Genomic DNA, 21,098 nt, shown 5'->3' with positions numbered 1-21,098 from the left:
ACGTAATGAAACTTAAAAGATGCATTCATTATGCCAGTGAGAATTTGGATGCTTTTAGGAGGAAGCTGCTTGAGTATTTCTGCAGTGATTATATCGAAACCAGGGGATTTTTTATTTTTTAGCATTTTAATTTCTCTTTTTAGTTCGGCGCTCGTGACTCGTGGAATTTCTTCAAGCTCTTGGAGCGCGGATGTAGACAGACTTTCGGATGTTGCCTCATGAGGTGTAAAAATATCAGCTAGATAATCTGCATATAGTTCTGCTTTCTGGGAATTATTATTAGCCCATTTTCCTTCTTTTATCTTGAGTGGAGGACAGTGCATTTGTGGCCTTTTTAAGTACTTTGTGCATTTCCATAAAGAGTAATCCACACGACGATCGTTGGACAATGAATGCAAGTAACGAGAAAACCCATAATTTTTAAACTTCTTTATTTTCCGACTGAGGTCTTTGGCCATTTTGTTTAGCCTAGTTTATCTATTGGTGCTCGTGTTTGATGCCTCTTACTGTGAAGTTTTCTCTTTAGTGAAATAAGATCTCTGATGTCCTTTGGGTATTGAGTAATGACTGCGGTTTTTTTAATAGTTGGAGTACTTTTCCATGCGGCAAGTTGCACGTTGGACGTAAAATTTTGAGCTTCACTATCTAATTGTTCCTCATTAACTATTTGCGCTGCATTATTTTTGCAATTTTGTAGAATTTTCTTGAAGTAATGCTAATCTGTGAATCGGTTACTCAATTTGTCCATATGTTCTTTAAAAATGATATGCCCGCTGAGAGACAAAAATATTGGTGAGTGATCCGAGTTTAGATAATCACTATCTTCAATTTCTAGAAAGTTTCGAGATATTTTGTTAACTATGAAGAAATCGATAAGGTCAGGCAGTTTTTTGGAATCAGTTGGCCAGTACGTTGGTTTGCATGTTGTGACCGCATCACATCCAGCAAGTTGCATTGCCTTATGTAATTCTCTTCCTTTCGTTGTAGTTAGTCTTGAACCCCAGTATACGTTTTTAGCGTTAAAGTCTCCACCCATGATGAATCTATTTTTATATCTTTTTAATAGTTTATAATATTATTCACATTTGATCTGGTATCTTGGGGGGCGGTATAGTGCGATAAGCGAAAGGGGGTTTTGATCTTCATTAATGGTTACTGCTGTAACTTGGAAGTCATCATCAGAAACTTTTTCTTCTTCGAAGTGCTTGATACAGCTTTTTATTATTATTGCACTACCACCTCGGGCACAATTGCTTGGATGAATCACATGATAGGTTTCATAGTTTTTAATTTTTATGTATGATTGTGTTGTGAAATGCGTTTCAGATATCATACAGACATCAACATTTTCCGAATTGAGTACAATCTCCAACTCATTTTTGTGCTTTAGTAGTCCATTCGAGTTCCATAAAAGTATTTTTAGGGTTTTAAGCATGGTTAGATTCGGATAAGGATATCTCAAGCTTAGAGAAGCGTATTTCCAGTGCTTTATTGAAATCCATTTGCTCATTTAGTTTCTGTAGTATCTGTGCTAGTGCATCTCCAGAGAAAGCAGTATTAGTAGTGTTTTGTTTTAGAACATGTGCGTAAGTAAGTTGTTGTGGGGTCTGTTTTTTTAATGTATAATTGCAAGCCATTGATTTCTCAAAATTTTCTTCATTAATTTGGTTGGATTTCGTTGTATAGGGAGCTAAAAGTTCTTTTTTTTTCCTGTCAAACTTTTTGACTGCGCATTTTTTGTAGTTCTTTTGGTACCACACACCCTCTATAACTGGCTGGATGGGCTTCTCCGCAATTACAGCATTTTAGTTTTTCTTTTTCGGGTTTATTGCAGTCAATGCTTTTATGTTTTCCTGCACACTTAACACATCTTGGCTGTTTACCACAATAGTTTTGAGTATGACCGTAGGATTGACATAGGTTCGATCGAGACAACTGAGTTTAAAATAGTTTTAATTTCATACATCTTTTTTACATTTTCCATGGAGTCGAATGTTAACAGAAACATATCTAAAGGCTCCTTGGTTTTCCATTTTAGTTTATTGTGAGCACTTAGTGCATTAAGACCTTGTTTTCTTAAATCTTCTATGATTGCTTTGGCTTCACAGGAATGGTGTAGTTTTTTAACTACGACTTTAATTGGCCGCGTTTGTTTGTTCTCAAAACTGTACCAGGAAATATTTTTAGTGGAAAAAGTTTTTGATAATTTTCTATAGCCTTCAATTGAAAAGGTGTTGACTTTATATACTCCATTATTCAAGAGCTTTATCGTAAAATTTTCTTTCGACTCAGTTTTTGTTAATGTGGTGGGCGAGTGTTTCCTTTAGTTAGTTTAGACGGCAAGAGGCCTTCATCATTTGCTTAAGAAAGTTCCGGAGATGACTCTGTCTCTCTCTTCTTTGCTGGTCTCTTCTCCAAAATCCAGTCGATTTCGCGAGTAAGTTCTTCCTCATCAGTTGAGAAGTGTGCTATATCACTCGTTTGGAAATCCTTTGATTGGACGGATTTAAGTCTCGAATTTTCAGCTTTTAGCTTGATTATTTCTTTTGAAAGGTTTTTACACATTTCTTCCATTTTTTCTAATTTTTTGGTGAGTTCATTAATAGTGGCTCGATTTTGTGACGTATTTCCACCGCCTGGTGGAGGCGTTCTTTGTAAACTCATTTTTATCTAAATGGCAGCCCTATTCCAATTGGCGTCGATAATGCAGTTTGATAATATTTACAGATTTGATAGCGCATAGATGGCGCACCACACCAGTATTTCTTTTGGTTTTTGTATTTTACCTATCTATTTGGTTCTTTGCTGATCACCGCTCCCAATATGATGTCCAGGACGACTCTCCAATCGCTGGCACCTAGTCACGGTAACTTTTGGTTTAATTTAACACTTTAATATTGTTTTAAATATTTATTTTATCTAGAGCACAAGTCAGGCACGTCCACTCTCAATGACTAACTGTGTACCGTATCTTATTTAAATGACCGTCTCTTTGGAGGCATCAAATATTTGTGGAGGTATTGGTGAAAGGTATTTTTTTTGGCCAAATTCGTATTTACAACTAAGCCCGAATTCCGACAACAGTATGTTCAAATCTCGGTGAAACACCAAAATAAAGAAAACGTTTCTTCTAATAGCGGTCGCCCCCTCGCCGCAGGCAATGGCAAAGCTCAGAGTGTATTTCTGAAACTGTTGGTTGAAACTGTTGGTCTCTTCATTTGTGGAAAGACATCAAGACGCACACCACAAATAGCTGGAGGAGCTCGTCCAAACACCCATAAAAAGGGTGTACGCGCCAATTATTTATATATGATATATATCTCGTAAAATTTATCGAAACTTCGAAAGGTATGCATTTATTATTAGCATAGTCTTGTTCAAAATAGACTAAGGTATAATAGATAAAAGCTGAAATATATACATTCAAATATTGTTACTTTAATCGGTTATGTAAACAGGCAGAATATTGATTTGATTTTATTCCTAAAAAATCGCTTGATGTTATTTGCTGCGTAGCACATGACCGTTAATGATACAGAGAAGTCTCAGGAGCTACGAATAGTGTGAATTGTCAAAAATGAAGTCTAACCGCGATGACTTTTCACCTCGCCCAGCTCAACAGCGAGGAAGTTTTTAACAGAGCTGATTATAGTGAATTCCTCTAATTAAATTGGCTCTGCATGGTTTTTGGCTTCTGTATGAAATCAAATTGACTATTAGCCGACTGCATTTTGTACGGCATTTGAATGTGAATTTCTATATTCCTTTGACAAACCAAATTTAATTCAATTTACATTGTATTCATCTTATCATATCTACGAACAGTATTTAGGGATAAATACATAAATGATCGAATGCCATGATTCTTCCGTCGCAGCGGCGCTGAACAGTTTCAAATATTGTGAAGCACCATAAAACAAATTTTTTGATAAGTTCGAGCTCATATTTCTAGGAGCAAAATACTAGCATTCATAAAATGAACCGCCCATATGCCAATTTTTGACAACGATGGCAAAAATGTATATCTAAGATCGAAAAAATCAAATCAAAATAGTCAATAGTAGATTATTTCTTATATAAATACTTGCCATTATTTGGTAAATCGTGAATTTTTGTCATGCCGAATGGTGGCGGCTCCGTATATATGTTTGCACCCATATATGAATGTAAATATGTCTTCTAAATACTCGACAGCCGCAGCTGCTGTACATGAAGTGCGCGCATGAACGTACACTAAGGTACAGAAATCAGCAACAAGTATCTCAAAAAGAAGTTATGTTCCGGACATATTGATACTAGTGAAAATTTCGAAACAATTAATATACTTTTTGTTCTTAATAGTATGTGAATATTAAATTAGTATATTCATTTACGTATGGTGTCTCCAATTGATAAAAAGTGCACAAAGCCATATGTATGTATATATATATGTACCTATATAGCCGCAACAGAAATGGGACTTATTTGGATGTTACTGTACATACATTCTGTCTTCAGATGAAGCCCAAAAGTGCCAAATATTTAAATTAAAATCTGTCAGTCAATATAAACTTTTCATTTCTAAAATATATTACGTACTTTTGTTCTTCAACATTAAAATTCGCATATGGAATAACAATGTACTACTTCATAGTAAAGACCGAAAAAGTGGTTTAAGTAAATTATGAAACATTTTTATTGACGCTGCATTATTAATAATTTTTGGCACAATGCTGTTCCTATAAATGTGTGCTGGATTCCTTGAGAATTTTTGGCGAATCGTAATATTTTTGCTGTGACAAGTGCACGCAATTCTCTATGAAGGAATTTGAGTTGGTTGAAGGGGAGTTCAACAAAGTTTAAACAGACATAATATGTGTACATAATTTTGCATGATTTGGAAAAAATTTAAATATATAATGGTCATATTAAAAAGTTACCCTACAGCGATACCATTCTTTGTTCCTAATCACAAAATAATTCTACTACTGCTGCTAAATTTATATAATTCAGTCTCTTACTGTTAAGTTTTGGTGAAAATGTGTATGTGGTGTATAACGTTTGCAAAACGAGTACCCCTCAAAATCACATGCATCCGAGACGGTAGATCGCCTTATTCTACGGTTGTAAGGCGTTGACACTCTTTTGACAAACCATCGAGGTTGACTGTATCAGCTTCAGTGTCAAGCTTGCTTAGCATTTTGTTGTCAAAATCTCATTGTTACTTGATACCCATAATACAAATCAAATCAACTTAAATTCTTCAAATTTGAGGTTATTCAGCTTAACATTTTGCGTAGTGCCTATTGACCATATCTGCGTAAGCGACGAGCTCTTTGACGAGCTTGCAAGCGATTGTACCTGGTGTCCAATAGTGATGTTTGGAGCCCGAAGAGTTGCTTAATCTTCGCTCCTGTAGACGTATGGAGACTTTACGCCATCGATAGTATCCACTCCTGCAATTGCGTTCAAAAGCGCTTGTGGGGGGAATGAAACATCGGAGAATGTTTGATACTATAGTGAGTGTTTAACTCAAGCGTCTGTATGTGTTTAAAACTCAGTCGGTCATCTCCATTACAAAGTTGCTAGCAAAGGTGCAAACAAAACTTAAAAAAACAAAAGAAATATATAAGGTGTTTTTTTTGCTTAGCTGAATTAAGTACTAATGTATCAGGCGAAATATGTTCAGAAGAACTTCAATAAAAAAAAGTCTGGATAGGCTTGCACCTAAATAATTACATAACTAAATTAAATATAACATGACAATACTCATTCCTTACTCAATACTTATTAATTAAATATTATAATAGTATTTAATACTTAATCTATCTTTCTTCTTCTAATGATGCTGCCTTGTTGTTGCAGCTTCTGCTACAATTTCTGGGCCTCCTTTCCCGGTCAGTGTGGTTTAAACTCATCACGACAGTAGCCACGAAGGTTTTTACAGCTTCCCATTTAGCAAAGGTCGAGCACATATCCCGGACAAATCTTGTGTGTGATGGCGCATGTTTGATTGTCTTATTCAGTACTGCTAGTTCTTCACTGAAACGTTTGCAGTGGAAGGTCACATGTTTTGCGCTCTTAACTGTGTTCGAGCAACTGAGTTCGGTAGTAGTTAATATCGACGTGCTTCCGACTCATCCGCCCTTCAAGATTTGGTATGATTTTGTATGCTACCGGCCTTTGGCTAACTCATCTCATCCTTGAGCCATCGATCGCGTTCTTTCTGCTGTAATCGGTTTCACTTCATATAGGCGATTGAAAGAAAAGAATACTGTTCTGCAACCTTTCTTGACGTACAACAAGCATTCGACAGAGTTTGGCATATGGGACTACTCTTTAAAATTAAAAAACTTTTACCAGCACATTTTTACTTAGTGCTTAAATCTTATCTAAGCGACAGGCACTTTTATGTAAAGCACCAAGATGCGTCATCTGAAATATATAGTATCAACGCAGGTGTGCCTCAGGGTAGCGTTTTAGGCCCAGTCTTGTATACGATATTTACTTACGACATGCCGACAACAGAAAAGGTAGAAGTGGCGACTTTTGCTGATGATACAGCCTTCATCGCATCTAGTGAGTCCCCTGCAGAGGCCTCCTCCTTGCTACAAAATCACTTACACACTTTGGAAACTTGGCTCAATAAATGGAAAATTAATATTAATCATGAAAAGTCTATTCATGTTACATTTACACTAAGAAGAGAACAATGTCCTCCAGTGTATTTAAATGGTCACCAAATTCCTACTAGCGACACAGTCAAGTACTTGGGAATGCATCTTGATCGACGCCTCACATGGAAAAATCATATTAAAGCTAAGCATCAACAGCTTAAAAATAAAACCAAAAGAATGTAATGGCTACTTGGTGGCAAATCTCAACTTAGTCTAGAAAACAAGGTTAGATTGTATAAAGCTATATTGAAGCCTATATGGACCTACGGTATACAGCTTTGGGGAACTGCTAGTAAGTCCAATGTGGAGATTTTGCAACGCTACCAGTCAAAGACCTTGCGAACACTTGTTAATGCACCTTGGTTTATCACAAACGAAGACATACACATGGATCTAGGTATTCCATTTGTTAAGAGAGAAATCTCAGTATATTCTAAGAAATACATTGAAAATTGTCAAATCATGTAAACACAAATGCTATTTGCTTTTTGGGCACAACCAATGAAATTAGACGATTAAAGCGCAATCATGGTTTAGACTTGCCATTCCTTAAAATTTGTCAATTTAATAATAATAATAAAAAAAAAAAAAAAAAAAAAGAGCTAAATATGAAATTGTTAAAATGCTCCATTAAATTTAAAAATTCTAATATAAGTTATACATGAAGTAAGTTATACAATTTTCGAGTAAAAATTAAATCTAATAACATAAAATATGCATAAGAATTGTAAAAAGAAAAAATTCTATAGTTTTCTATGTAGTTTTGCACCAGTGTAAATACTATGCTGTCATTAGGTAATAAGATCTGTTTTGCTGAATATCTGTATTCTAAGATAGATTGCAAATAAAGTATTTCCATTTAAAAAAAAAAAAAAAAAAAAAGTATAGGCGATACAGTTGCGATACATATAGGCGATAATGCATTGGATGTTCACTAGTATCTCTCCAGGCCCGCAAAACAGAGCTATAGTTGTATTCTCGCTGTTGCAGCGGAAAGTTTCAGTTTTAGGACCCCGTCGTACATGACGTTGCAAAGTATTGGCCCCAGGACCGATCCTTGCGGGACCCACCACTGACTTCATACTTTTCTGACCCATTATCGGTATCACACTGTAGGGCACGATTGCTTCAATAGCTTCTCATGATGGGTAAGAGATAACATACCACCTTCAAGTGTTTTACGGCTAGAATTATGTTGGACCATTTTGCCGAATTGAAAGAATTTTTTACATCCAATATATGATTGCGCTTCCCCCACTGATATCTTCCCGAGCAAAGTTTGTGACTGGGTTGTGGATAGCATCGACAGTTGACCTTGATCGTCGGAAACCAAACTTGGCAGTCGTATTTCTTATTGACAAAAGGCAAATTTCTAACAGTGGGCCTTAAAACTTTTTGTATTTCTCTTATTTTTTACTACTGCTCCGATTTACACCAAGTGACACATATGTATACATATATAGCTAGTCAGAGTGGCCTGCTATTACAGTTAAATTTAGTAAATATGTAATAAATAGCAATAGAATGCATGATGGAAAGAATAATGAGATGGCGCCTATCGTGGTACCCTTACTTTGCTCTCAGCAAATTTTTCATTTATTTATTTATTTAAGTCTATGAATTACAATCCTTACAGACTATGATATAAAAGTTGCTTAGATGAAACTACAGATATACATGTAATTAAAAACAACTATAATATAGAATTCGGGAGATTTATGCTACTCTTGAAAGCGAAAAATCGAGAACAACATCATTATGAACGGAATTCAATTCCCGTAAAGCACGAGTAATGGGAGCATTACTGGCATACTTAGTTTTAAAGTTTCACCCATAAAAATGGTAGAAGTTCCTAAGAGATCGTTGGGGAACATTAAATCGAATCCGCTTCAGCAAGTAGGGGCAACCAATTACTCCAGTAATAATATTATGAGTAAAATACAGACACAGTATACAAGGTTTGATTGAAAAGTAATGAGCCTTATTTTTTTAAGCAGTTTTATTAAACCTTTGGCTTATGCAACTAATATTTTTCAAAATAGGACCCCTGAGCGTCAATACACCGCTGGTAGCGGTCCTTCCACTGCAGGAAACATTTTTTAAACTCATCCACCGGAATCGCGTTCAATTTGGCTGTCACAGTTTTTTGGATCGCATCGATAGAGTCGAAACGCCTCCCCTTCAGCTTTCTTTTCAGGCGCGGGAACAAGAAGAAGTCCGGAGGGGACAGGTCTGGGCTGTAGGGAGGGTGGGGAAGCACCGGAACCCCCATCTTGGCCAATGCAGAGGTGCAGAGGAAGGCGGTGTGCGCCGGCGTATTGTCGTGATGAAGGGTCCAATTGTTGACGACGTCGAAACGAACCCGGGCGACGTGGTTTCTCAGCCGAAGGAGCACTTCTTTGTAAAATGCCGCGTTTACAGTACGTCCTGGAGGTACAAACTCGTTGTGGACGATGCCTCGAGAGTAGAAAAAGATGATCAGCATGGTTTTGACCTTGGATTTCGACATGCGCGCCTTCTTGGTCCACCGTTTTACCTGGATACTGGACAGAGATTTTTTACCCGTAAGCCTCCTTGAGTAGCCCAATGGTTTCGGTACTCGTTTTGTTTAGCTTTACGCAAAATTTGATCGAGTAACGTTGCTCTAACGATCGCTGCATTTTCGCCACTGCAAAATCCTAACTCACTTTTAAAACAGCTTTCACGCGCGGAGCGATGTTGACTGCACCGCTGTTGCCAGCGAACTGGGACCGATTTCTAGTGGAAGGGGAAGGTCCAACGATCATTTTCCCCCACCAGCCGATTCGGTTACTCGCTTGGCAGACGCTCAGCGCGGGAAGGCTTATTACTTTTCAATCAAACCCTGTAGACCTACGAATTTCTAAGGACTTCAGACTTTAAAGCATGAGACGAGCAGAATATGTGCATGGGATCAATAGAATACAGTGACCGAGGGGCATGTTTGAGAAATATTTTTTGCACACGTTCGATTCTATTGATAGCCTGCTGACTACACGGTCTCCAAATAAACACAGCATATTCTAAATGAGATCTAACAAAAGATATATAGAGTAACTTAATAGTGTAGGGATCAGAGAACTTAGTGGCGTTCCGTCTGACGAAGCCCAACATCGAAAAAGATTTTGAAGTAATATAATTTATATGGTTATTAAAAGAGAATTTGTTGTCGAAGATAACGCCAAGGTCCTTAAACTCGCTAACACACTGCAGCACACATGTCGAGATACTGTACTTAGTGCCCAAAATGTTAGATGTTTTCGAATAAGATATTTGAAAACACGTAGATAATTTCAGCGAAAGTCGTGAATTCTGGCACCACAAGTACAGCCTATTCAAATCCGCTTGAAGTTTAGTGGCATCTTCTTGAGTCTTGATCGCTGAGAAGATCTTAAGGTCATCAGCATAAAGCAAAAATTTAGCATACGAGAAACAACTTGTGATGTCATTAATAAATAACACAAATAAAAGCGGTCCCAAGATACTTCCTTGCGGAACACCAGAGGTGGCAGTGAAGGGGGTAGATGAAATACCATCAATTGTTACAACACAACGTCTATTGCTCAAATAAGAGTTTATCCATTCCAGAAATGCAGAAGGAAAGCCAAAATAAGCTAATTTTTTAACTAAGATTCTATGAGAAACTTTGTCGAAGGCTGTGAAAGTCGGTGTAAATACAATCGACCTGGAAGCCTGCCGAGAAAGAATCAATGCAGTATTCACTAAAAACAGCCAGATTCGATACTGTTCATCTGTTTGCAATAAACCCATGCTGATTAGGGCAAATTAAAGATTTAACCGCAAAGCTGAGCTCAGTCATTGAAATTGGCAAAATCACATAATGATTAATTGAATGATAACCTGGCATCAGACGGAATAGTAGCAAAACAGTAAAAGTCGAGTTTGACAACTAAGGGTAAATGATGCTTATCTTTGGGAGTTATGGGATTCAAACATTCATTGATCTTGTAGTTTATGTTATCACTTACAAATATGAGGTTCAAGATTCTATTCAGAGAATTAACAAAATTATTAATTTGAAATAAATTAAGACTAAGAATATTATCAATAAAATATAATCCATGATTTGCAGTAACATTATTTGGTGTGAGAATAGAATTAGAGACACTACATAGTCCACCAATTTATCTTACTTAAGTTGAAATCACCTAATACACATAAATGGTTGCCATTTAGATTATTTAAGGCTAGATATACAATGTTGTCAACATGCGCTTTATACAGCTCGTATGAACTTTCAGGCGGCAAATACGAGGCAAGTAGATATAAAGAGCCTTGTGAATTGGGACAACTTATGCAGACGCAGATCTGATCCAACAGAGAGTCAATATTCATGAGGGAGCACAAAAATGCGTTTAAGTGACACTTGATAGCAATAAGAACGCCCCCCCCCCCCCCCCCCCCCCGCGCAAGCACCCTGTTTTTGCAGCATCCCTGTCTTTGCAAAAAACGTTAAATAAGTTCGGGTCGAAGAATTCACTGTCGTAGAAACTTGTATGAAGCCAAATCTCAACAATAACGAAGATGTCGTAATCTAACTGCGCACTAAGGGAATGTACATACTCAGCCTTTGAACGCATGCCGAATAAGTTCTAAAAATAGACCTTAAGACCACCACTAGGAAGATTCGAAGATGTTGTTATGCCGGTGTCGGCTGCTGCGAATCCTTTTTAAAAACCGAAACTGCTTCACTGTTACATTTGTTGGCCAGATTTCTGAGCTTAACAACTTTTCATACGAGGGCTCCGGAACTCCCAACTTAAAGCTGACCCTTTTAATGCTGGTTAATGAAACATCCTTTTCAGTTTGAAACAGGAAAGTAAATTTGTACTCAAGCCTGTATGTTCGTAATATTTAATAGCATCTTCAGATACGGAGGGAGAGAAAGAAGCCAGGGGTAACCATTTGTATTTGACCGCGACATCTAAATCATTACAAGTATTTGTTCCTATTACTCGTACTTGGTTTTTGCTCCGTTTCTTATTGACAGTGGCCCACTGTGCATTATCAACCGGAGCAGCAGGTGAATAAAAAGGGCGCGAAGTGCTAGGTGCAGCAGCGACTGGCGCAGAAGTTTTTACATGTTTTTTTCTCCGTTTATTATTGACCGTCGTCCACTGTACGTTATTAATCGCAGCAGCAGGCGAAAGAACAGAGCATGAAGTGGACAAAAGGGCAGCATTAGAGACAGCATCGACTGGTGCCGAAACCTTAGCGTATGTATGTGTAGACAGATTAGAGCGAATAGCAGCAGTCACATTAACTCCAACATCAGCATTAGCAGCAGTAGTAGGTGAGAGAGCAGCAGAGGAAACAACAACTGTTGGTGCCGAAATCTCAACGTTCGAATGTGAAACAGCACTTGACCAAGCATTAGATGAGGACGGTAAATCATTAGTAGCGCCGGGCTAAGAAAGAGCAGCATGAGTTATTAATGATAACGGTGGGCGGGTAAATTTAGCAGCAGTTACTTCTTTAGCTGCAGCATTATCACTACTAAACTTCTCAAGAGCAACAGTAATGCATAAGCGTAGGTTGTTAACCTCAGTTGTGAGTAAGGAAATCACATTATCTTTTTCCAGCAGATTTCGCTGCATAGAAAGAAGATCTGAGTGCAAACTCTCAGTTTTCTTAAAAAGTTTATCATTGTCCTCACGAATATCACTGATTACTTTATGCACACCAGCATTCTCAGATCGAAGAGAAACCAATATGCTGTATAGTGATTCTAATGCTACTTCTCGCTTATTGGTGGTTTCACTGTCACTGACAAAGAGTTACGTCGTTTAAGCACCTGTATGGCCAAATTACCATTTTCGTAACTTTATTTAGCTTCGTGACATTTTTGTAGCCTGTGCTAATTAAAAGTAGGGTTTATAGCTTAGTAAAATATACATTTTTTTTAAATTAGTTCAATAGTTCACTCAGTTTTATTTAGCTTTACTTATTTTAACATCTGGTCGCACAGCCCGCGATTGTAGTTGTTGTTGGTGTTCTTCTGCTTTCAGCAGTCTAATCTCTCTCTCGCTACTGCAGTGTTGCCTAACCTTGGATATAAAAACGCAGTAAAATGCCCATTTAAAGAAAATAAAATACCAAATTTCTATTGAACTGCTTAAAGAACTTTGTGTGCGTCATAAATTGTCTTTAAAATGTGCTTTTTTTAAATAAATGTGTTAGGTATGTACAATTTAATTTATGAGTTTTTTGTTAAGAAAAGAAGTTCTTTGTTATATTTCAGGTTATGTAACAAAATAATGGAGGATGGTTCCATGTGTAGAAGTCCACGCAAGTGGGGAAAGTTACTGATCGCCATTCACTTGGAGGATGGTTCCATGCGTAGAAGCCCACGCAAGTGGGAAAAGTTACTGATCGCCATTCACTTGGGAATGGCCAGGACGATTCTTCTGCATATGGTTCAAGCAGCTCACAACGGCCGGGATTAGCCCACGTATCCTCTGGGTAGCTTCCGAACATCCGTACGGGAGTGAGCTAACGTGAGAAGGCGAAACATTCCAGGATAGCTGGTTGTGCGTTGGGTTTGGGACCCGCCACTTAAAAATCGCCCCCAATGAAAAGTTTAAAAAAACCTCGGATGAGACCTCCCTATACTGATGACTACCCCTGCAAACGAACTAAGGATTATGATTTGAGGGCATGCACCTGGAATGTCCGGTCCCTTAATGGGGAAGATGCCTCTGCCCTGCTGGTTGATGTCCTCGTGAGAGTAAAGGCTGACATCACTGCCATCCAAGAGATGCGATGGACGGGGCAAGAAAAGAAAACCATAGGACCTTGCAACGTCTACAACAGCTACCATGTAAAGGAGCGCAAATTCGGTGTCGGATTTGTTGTGGGAGAGAGACTTCGTTGCCAAGTACTGTCGTTCACTCCGGTGGACGAGCGTCTCGCAACAATCCGCATCAAAGCCAGATTTTTCAACATATCGCTAATTTGCGCCCACGCCCCGACGGAAGAGAAGGACGATGCGACCAAAGATTCCTTCTATGAGCGCCTGGAACGTTCCTATGAGCGCTGCCCCCGCCACGACATAAAAATCGTGCTTGGCGACTTCAACGCCAGGGTGGGCAAGGAGGGAATTTTTGGTCCCACAGTCGGAAAATTCAGCCTGCACAACGAAACATCCGGTAACGGACAGAGGCTGAATTACTTCGCCGGGGCCCGAAACATGGTAGTCTGCAGCACCAGATTCCAGCATAAGAAGATACACTAAGCCTCCTGGCTGTCTCCTGATCGAAAAACGCGAAACCAGATCGATCATGTTGTGATAGATGGAAGACACGCTTCTAGGGTTTTAGATGTACGTACGATCCGAGGAACCAACATCTACTCGGGTCACTACCTTGCTGCAGCCAAACTGCGCACACGCCTCTGTGCAGCAAAAAACGTGCATCTACCTACGCAAAAAATGTTCGACATCGAAAAGCTGCAATCACAACAGACAGCCAGAAGATTCGCCACTCGACTCTCACTCCAGCTCTCAGAGAGTACTGCCCAACAAACCGGCATGCATGAGCAATGGAGCAACATTTCTCATTCTCTACGTACCGCCGCCGAAGAAGAAATCGGACTCCGGCGAGCCCGAAAAACAATTGGTACGACGAGGAATATCATGCTGCCGCAGAAAGAAAGGATGCCGCCTATAGAGCCACGCTGCGATCGGGCGCAACGCGAGCCATGTGGGATCGCTACAGAGAGCTGAAAAAGGAAGAGAGACGTATTATCCGACAGAAGAAACGAGAGGCCGAAATACGTGAGTGCGAAGAGCTTGAGATGCTGGCCAATAGGAACAACGCCCGAAAATTCTACCAGAAAGTTCGGCGGCTTACAGAAGGTTTTAAGACCGGGGCGTTTTCCTGTAAGAACAAAGACGGCGATCTGGTGACTGACGTACAGAGCAATCTTAAATTATGGAGGGAACACTTCTCGAGCCTGTTAAACAGTGACAGCTGCGCATGTCACAGAGAATGTGAAGATCCCGATACCCCAATCGACGACGACGGAATTGTCGTTCCGCTACCCGACCATGACGAGGTGAGAATAGCGATAACGCGGCTAAAGAACAACAAAGCCGCAGGCGCCGACGGACTGCCGGCTGAGCTATTCAAACATGGCGGCGAGGAGCTGGTAAGGCGCATGCATCAGCTCCTATGCAAAATATGGTCGGATGAAAGCATGCCTGACGATTGGAATTTAAGTGTGCTCTGCCCAATCCATAAGAAGGGCGATCCTGCAATTTGTGCCAATTACCGCGGGATTAGTCTTCTAAATATCGCCTATAAGGTTCTAGCGAGCGTATTGTGTGAAAGTCTGAAGCTCACTGTCAACCAACTGATTGGACCTTATCAGTGTGGCTTCAGACCTGGAAAGTCTACCATCGACCAAATATTCACAATACGCCAAATCTTGGAAAAAACTCATGAAAGGAAAATCGACACACACCATCTTTTCGTCGACTTCAAAGCTGCATTCGACAGTACGGAAAGGAGTTACCTGTATGCCGTGATGTCTGAATTTGGTATCCCTGCAAAACTAATACGGCTATGTAAGATGACGTTGCTCAACACCAGCAGCGCCGTCAGAATTGGGAAGGACCTCTCCGAGCCGTTTGATACCAAACGAGGTTTCAGACAGGGTGACTCGCTGTCGTGTGACTTCTTTAACCTGATGTTGGAGAGCATCGTACGAGCCGCAGAACTTAATCGCTCAGGCACAATTTTTTATAAGAGCGTACAATTGCTGGCGTATGCCGATGATATTGACATCATCGGCCTTAACAATCGCGCTGATAGTTTTGAATTCTCCAAACTGGATAAGGAGGCAAAGCGAATGGGTCTGGTGGTGAACGAGGACAAAACGAAGTACCTCCTGTCTTCAAACAAACAGTCGGCGCACTCGCGTATCGGCACCCACGTCACTGTAGACAGTTATAATTTCGAGGTTGTAAAAGAACCAGCATTAACACCGATAACAATGTCAGCCTTGAAATCCTACGTAGAATCTCTCTTGCCAACAAGTGCTACTTTGGACTAAGTAGGCAACTGAGCAGTAAAGTCCTCTCTCGACGAACAAAACTAACACTCTACAAGACTCTCATCATGCCCGTCCTAACGTATGGCGCTGAAGCTTGGACGATGACAACATCCGATGAAGCGACGGTTGGAGTGTTCGAGAGAAAGATTCTGCGTAAGATTTTTGGACCTTTGCACGTTGGCAACGGCGAATATCGCAGACGATGGAACGATGAGCTGTATGAGCTTTACGACGACATAGACATAGCGCAGCGAATAAAGATCCAGCGGCTACGTTGGCTGGGTCATGTCGTCCGAATGGATACAAACGCTCCGGCTTTGAAAGTATTCTATGCGGTATCAGCTGGTGGTAGCAGAGGAAGAGGAAGGCCTCCTCTGCGTTGGAAAGATCAGGTGGATAAGGACTTGGCTTCACTTGGTGTGTCCAACTGACGCCGGTTAGCACGAGAAAGAAACGACTGGCGCGCTTTGTGAAACTCGCCAAAATCGCGTAAGCGGTTATAGCGCCAATTAAGAAGAAGAAGTAACAAAATAAGATAGTCTTTTTGTAAAAATGTCGTTATGGTTTCTTCGGTATTTTTTTGCTTATTTTTACTATGAATACACCTCTTGATGCCCTGTGTCCCACTAAGGAGTGAGGACCGGAAGAAACGATTATATCTCTATGGTTTTAATCCACATTCAGTAAATTCAAACGTTTTTTAAAATATGTAAAAGGTTTTCAATGTTAAGCAGAGTTGAGAGAAGAGCATTTAATAATTTAACATAACCTTAAAAGGAACGAACTATTAAATGTTCACTTTCAAAATATCAAATTTTGTAAGAACCAACAAATTTTCATTAACACTAAAACCTTCTCAGAGTGATCATTTTTAACATTCTGTTGTTTAGTAATACAGTTTGTTTTTTAACTGACAGTTTCGGTAGCTTTAAATTAAATAAATGAAACAAACACCAAACTTAAAAATTTTCGCATTTTGGGTATACAAATGCACTAAATTTATTGCGAAGAGCAAATGGTTGGCAACACTGCACAACCCAGCTAATGCGACGTCACGTACTCTTTGATGGGGGTAATCTTGTTTTTATCATTCTTGGTTTCGCCCTTCCTCTTCTTTTCAACCGACCGACTGCATCAATATGCCCGTTTTCCAAAAATTGAGTCATTATGACTCTATCTTATTACTTACTCAATGATTTAACAGATCAACTATCAGTGCCATCACAGGTGTTATAACGGTTTTATGACTTCTGCATGAGCTGTGGAGATGGAGAAGACATTGAGTCGGTACAACGCCTCTTCTGTGAATGCCCTGCACTTCAAAGAAGCTGTGCCAAATATCTTGACAATTATTTCTTTGAAGACCTGTGAAATTTGCAGAATGTCTCACTAGATCTAAGTGGTTTAACCCTACCTAATTAATTAATTAATTGAAACACATATGTTAAGTTTATATGATATATATATAAGATAATGATCTGATCGGTTTTTTCTGGGTTTTCCTGTATCCTTACAGCGAATGCTTAATCATTTAACACTTCCCAGAACGCACACCAACCACTTTAGCTTAATAACTGAATATTTGTTTTTATTTGTAAACTTACTAGTAATGTTATTTTTGAAGGCTGCGTGTTGGAATACCCTTATTCAAATAATAACATTATGCAACACTATTTAGGTATCCCTTATATAAGTATATCTGTTCACACTGAAAACTGATCTCTTTTTTACAGTTTGATTATCCATATTCGTAGACGCGGTATTGATGTTGCTTAAAATATAACCTATAAAATAAAAGACAATCATCAAAGCAATCATAAATAAAATACTAGTGTTATTTATTTAATCGTAGAAGTAAGTTTTCCAACATGGACTTTTTCGTTCTAGTGCTTCTACGAAAGCACTGCTCTTGGGCCGTTGAAACAGTTCGATGGACCAAGTAATGTTTTTGTATTGAATCGTATTCAAATCGAACATGAAAGCGTGTTGGTCGAAGCCGTGGTTCATTCCCATGGCAGCCGGTTCTACGTTACCGGAATGACTCGGGTTTTTCCCGACCAAGGGCTGCCGCCCCAGTATACTAGCCCTGTCTAGTGAACCGTATATCACCCCAACCCTTACGTCACAGGAGCAAATCCTCGCAGCAATCCTGCTAAAAATGCTTCTCGTCAGGGCTGGAATCGAATCCAACCCTGGGCCAGAAGTATTCTATTGCTACGTCTGCCACAAACGGCTTCACCCGAACTCCACCTTGGTTAGGTGTAACAGGTGAAACGGGTGGAGCCACCTTAAGACCTGTTCAGGCCTTAAGTCACATAGAGAGTTGTCCACACGGTATGTGGCCACGTGTTGCTCCCGCCAGCAGGCGTCTGATGCCTCCACGGCTACTATACCCCTTGATAGGCCGGCACTACCAACAGCCACCACAACCCACACCTCCACGGTGAGGAGCCTATCTGAGTAACACAACTTTCCCTCAATCCCTCCCCTTCCTTCCTGCTCCAACCCCAGTGCGGGGACAAACCAGCAGCTCCTGGTCCCCCGCACAGTCGGTTCCGTGTGTCAGACCGTAATACCTCGGAATCTGGTATCAGTCCAATGCAATTCTTACAATGGCTGGTGCCATTTTCGGAGATGTTCCAGCCTGCGCACCACCCGTGAGTGGACAACTGCCTACGTTGCCCCCTGCTGCAGAGTTCTGCACCCACTACCGCCCCCGGAGGCGCGGCCGCCCACCACCATCAGGCCGCAACAACCACAGTGGATTGCGCAGCAGGTCCAACGCAAACAACCCCACGCGTCCCTCAACCCTCGAATTACACAGACCTTACCGAGAAGCTTCAAGCTTCTCCAATTTAACTGCAATGGACTCACGAGTAAGGTCGACGAGATAGTTGACTTTATGAGCCGGTACAGTATTAAAATAGCTGCGGTCCAAGAAACAAAGCTGCACGCTAGGTCATCTCTGATCACCAGTGATGACTATAACGTGCACAGACACGATCGCGAGCGAGACAATGGTGGTGGCCTAGCGTTTATAGTCCACCACACAGTGCAGTATCGTCTCATCAATGAAGGAATCGACCGCAGGGACAGCACCTTAGAATGTCAAGGCATAGCTGTCAGGTCAGGCGATTCTGAGCTCGAAATATTTAACATTTATATACCCCTTGTCACCTCCTGCCCGGCAGGATATCACCCTGATATAGGTGCGCTCATCAGAGGTGAAAACCGATTGGTTGTAGGTGACTTTAATGCGCATCACGATCTTTGGCATTCAAGCCTGCCAAATGATCGTAGGGGACAGCAACTGGCAGAGCCGATAGACGATTCGACATTCAGCACTGTGTACGACGACGCCCCCACCAGGGTAGTGGGCAATTGCAGCAGCTCGCCTGACCTAACAATAGCTAGCGCGGGTCTGATAAATAGCATAAAGTGGAGAGCTATGCTATCGCTTGCATCAGACCACTTGCCCATTATCGTCTCGATTTAGAGACCGGCCGACTTTGTTTCTGCGAATCACCGGTCCTATTTTAACTTTAAAAAAGCTAATTGGGCCGGCTTCACGGAGTTCACCGAGGACACCTTCGCCGCTCTTCCCATCCCCACTGATGTGCGCGTAGGCGAACGCGCATTCCGCAAGGTGCTCACAGCTGCTGCGGCTCGCTTCATTCCAGCTGGAAGTTTTAAGGACATTCGTCCCCATTTTCCAGCCGAAGCGGCCAGCTTAGCAAACGACCGTGACCACCTACGCCAGGCCGATCCCGGGGATCCGGCAACTGTTAAATCAACATAAGCGGACCAAATGGGCTGAGCACCTGAAGACCTGTAAGCTCGCCCCTGGGGTGAGTAAGCTCTGGTCCACCGTTAGGTCCCTGTCGAACCCGACGAAGCATAGCGACAAGGTGGCCGCCATAAACGCCCAGATAAACCGCGGGCTTAAACAAAACCGCCCCTGCGAGAGGACTGTCCTAGTAGCGTTGGACCTGAAGAAGGCTTTCGATACAGTCATGATATTTATCAGTCGACACTCCCGCCAGGGCTGAAGAGGTGGTCCGGAAAATACCTGAGCGGTCGGCACTCGTCAGTGATTTTTCGAGATCAAACATCAAAGCAGAGGAAGATTAAGCAAGGTGTACCGCAGAGTGGTGTCCTTTCTCCCTTGCTGTTCAACTTTGCATCTCGAAGCTCCCCCAACCACCAGCGAGAGTTTCCCTGATCTCATACGCTGACGACTGCACGATAATGGCGTCGGGTAATGACATTGATGGCATGTGTTCCAAAGTGAAAAACTACCTCACCGACCTCTCTCGCTTTTTCACTGCGAGGAATCTCCAACTTTCCCCCACCAAATCCACGGCGACCCTCTTTACCACCTGGCCAAAGGAGGTCAAGCTGTCCCTTAAGGTAAAAGTCGACGACACACCAATTCCGATGGTAAATAACCCCATAATTTTGGGTGTAACCTTTGACAGCTTGCTCTCCTTCTCTGCGCACACAACCGCAATTGCCACTAAAGTCCAAAATCGCAACAAGGTCCTCAAATCGCTGGCCGGCAGCACTTGGGGCAAAGACAAAGAACTGTTGCTTTCGACATTTAAGGCAATTTGTCGGCCGGTTCTAAACTATGCTGCGCCTATCTGGTCGCCTGGAACTAGTGATACGCAGTGGACAAAGCTACAGACATGTCAAAATACCGCCATTCGGGTGCCTCCTGATGTCTCCCATTCAACACCTACATAACGAGGCACAAAAGCTCCAAGTAGTGGAGCACAACAAACTGCTCAGCAAGCAGTTCCTGCTTGGATGTTACCGCAGGTTTCACCCCTGCAGACACCTGCTTGAGCCTTAGCCGCCTCCCAGGCACGTCAGCAGACACCTCTTAGACCTGACGAAATCCAGGATAAAACTGACCGCAACCTACTGGACCGGACAGTATTTAGACAGTCAATAAACGACATCCACCGGGAGACCGTCACCACCTTCATGAACTCCCGTCCTGTGAATGCCGTAATCGTAGTCCAACCACCACCTATTGCAGACGAAGAACTCCAGCTTCCCCGTGAGACTCGTGTAACACTGGCACTTTACTTTAGCAGGTTAAACTCCTACATATCCAGAATCGACCCCGACATACCAAACACATGTCCGGCATGTGAAGGTACCCCGCACGACACTAACCACCTCTTCACATGCCCCCTCAAACCGACTCATCTAACACCCCTCTCCCTCTGGACCCAACCTGTCGAAAAAGCGGTGATATGCCTACACTGACAGGGCTAAAAATGCTGTTAAATCAACAACATCAACAACAAGCCGTGGTAGTGTCATAATATGACTTACTTA

The 21,098-nt window shown here is 41.3% G+C and overlaps 1 protein-coding gene across 6 annotated transcripts in view; it reads left to right on the top strand.

Annotated features, from left to right (window-relative positions):
• Positions 1–21,098, top strand: part of LOC128869224 (epidermal growth factor receptor kinase substrate 8) — a 100,048-nt gene that overhangs the window by 7,522 nt on the left and 71,428 nt on the right. The window contains exons 2-3 of one of the 6 annotated variants that reach the window (XM_054111753.1): positions 2,728–2,866; positions 2,924–3,348. The exons of 4 other annotated variants lie outside the window; for them this stretch is intronic. The gene's annotated coding sequence lies outside the window, so the exon portion shown is untranslated. The remainder of the gene's footprint in view (positions 1–2,727; positions 2,867–2,923; positions 3,349–21,098) is intronic. One more of the 6 variants, XM_054111754.1, reaches the window with a different exon arrangement.

Source organism: Anastrepha ludens, chromosome X (assembly GCF_028408465.1).
Source record: "Anastrepha ludens isolate Willacy chromosome X, idAnaLude1.1, whole genome shotgun sequence".
Lineage (NCBI taxonomy): Eukaryota > Metazoa > Arthropoda > Insecta > Diptera > Tephritidae > Anastrepha > Anastrepha ludens.
Note: the sequence above shows the minus strand (reverse complement) of the source record. Positions and strands in the feature narration are given on the sequence as shown.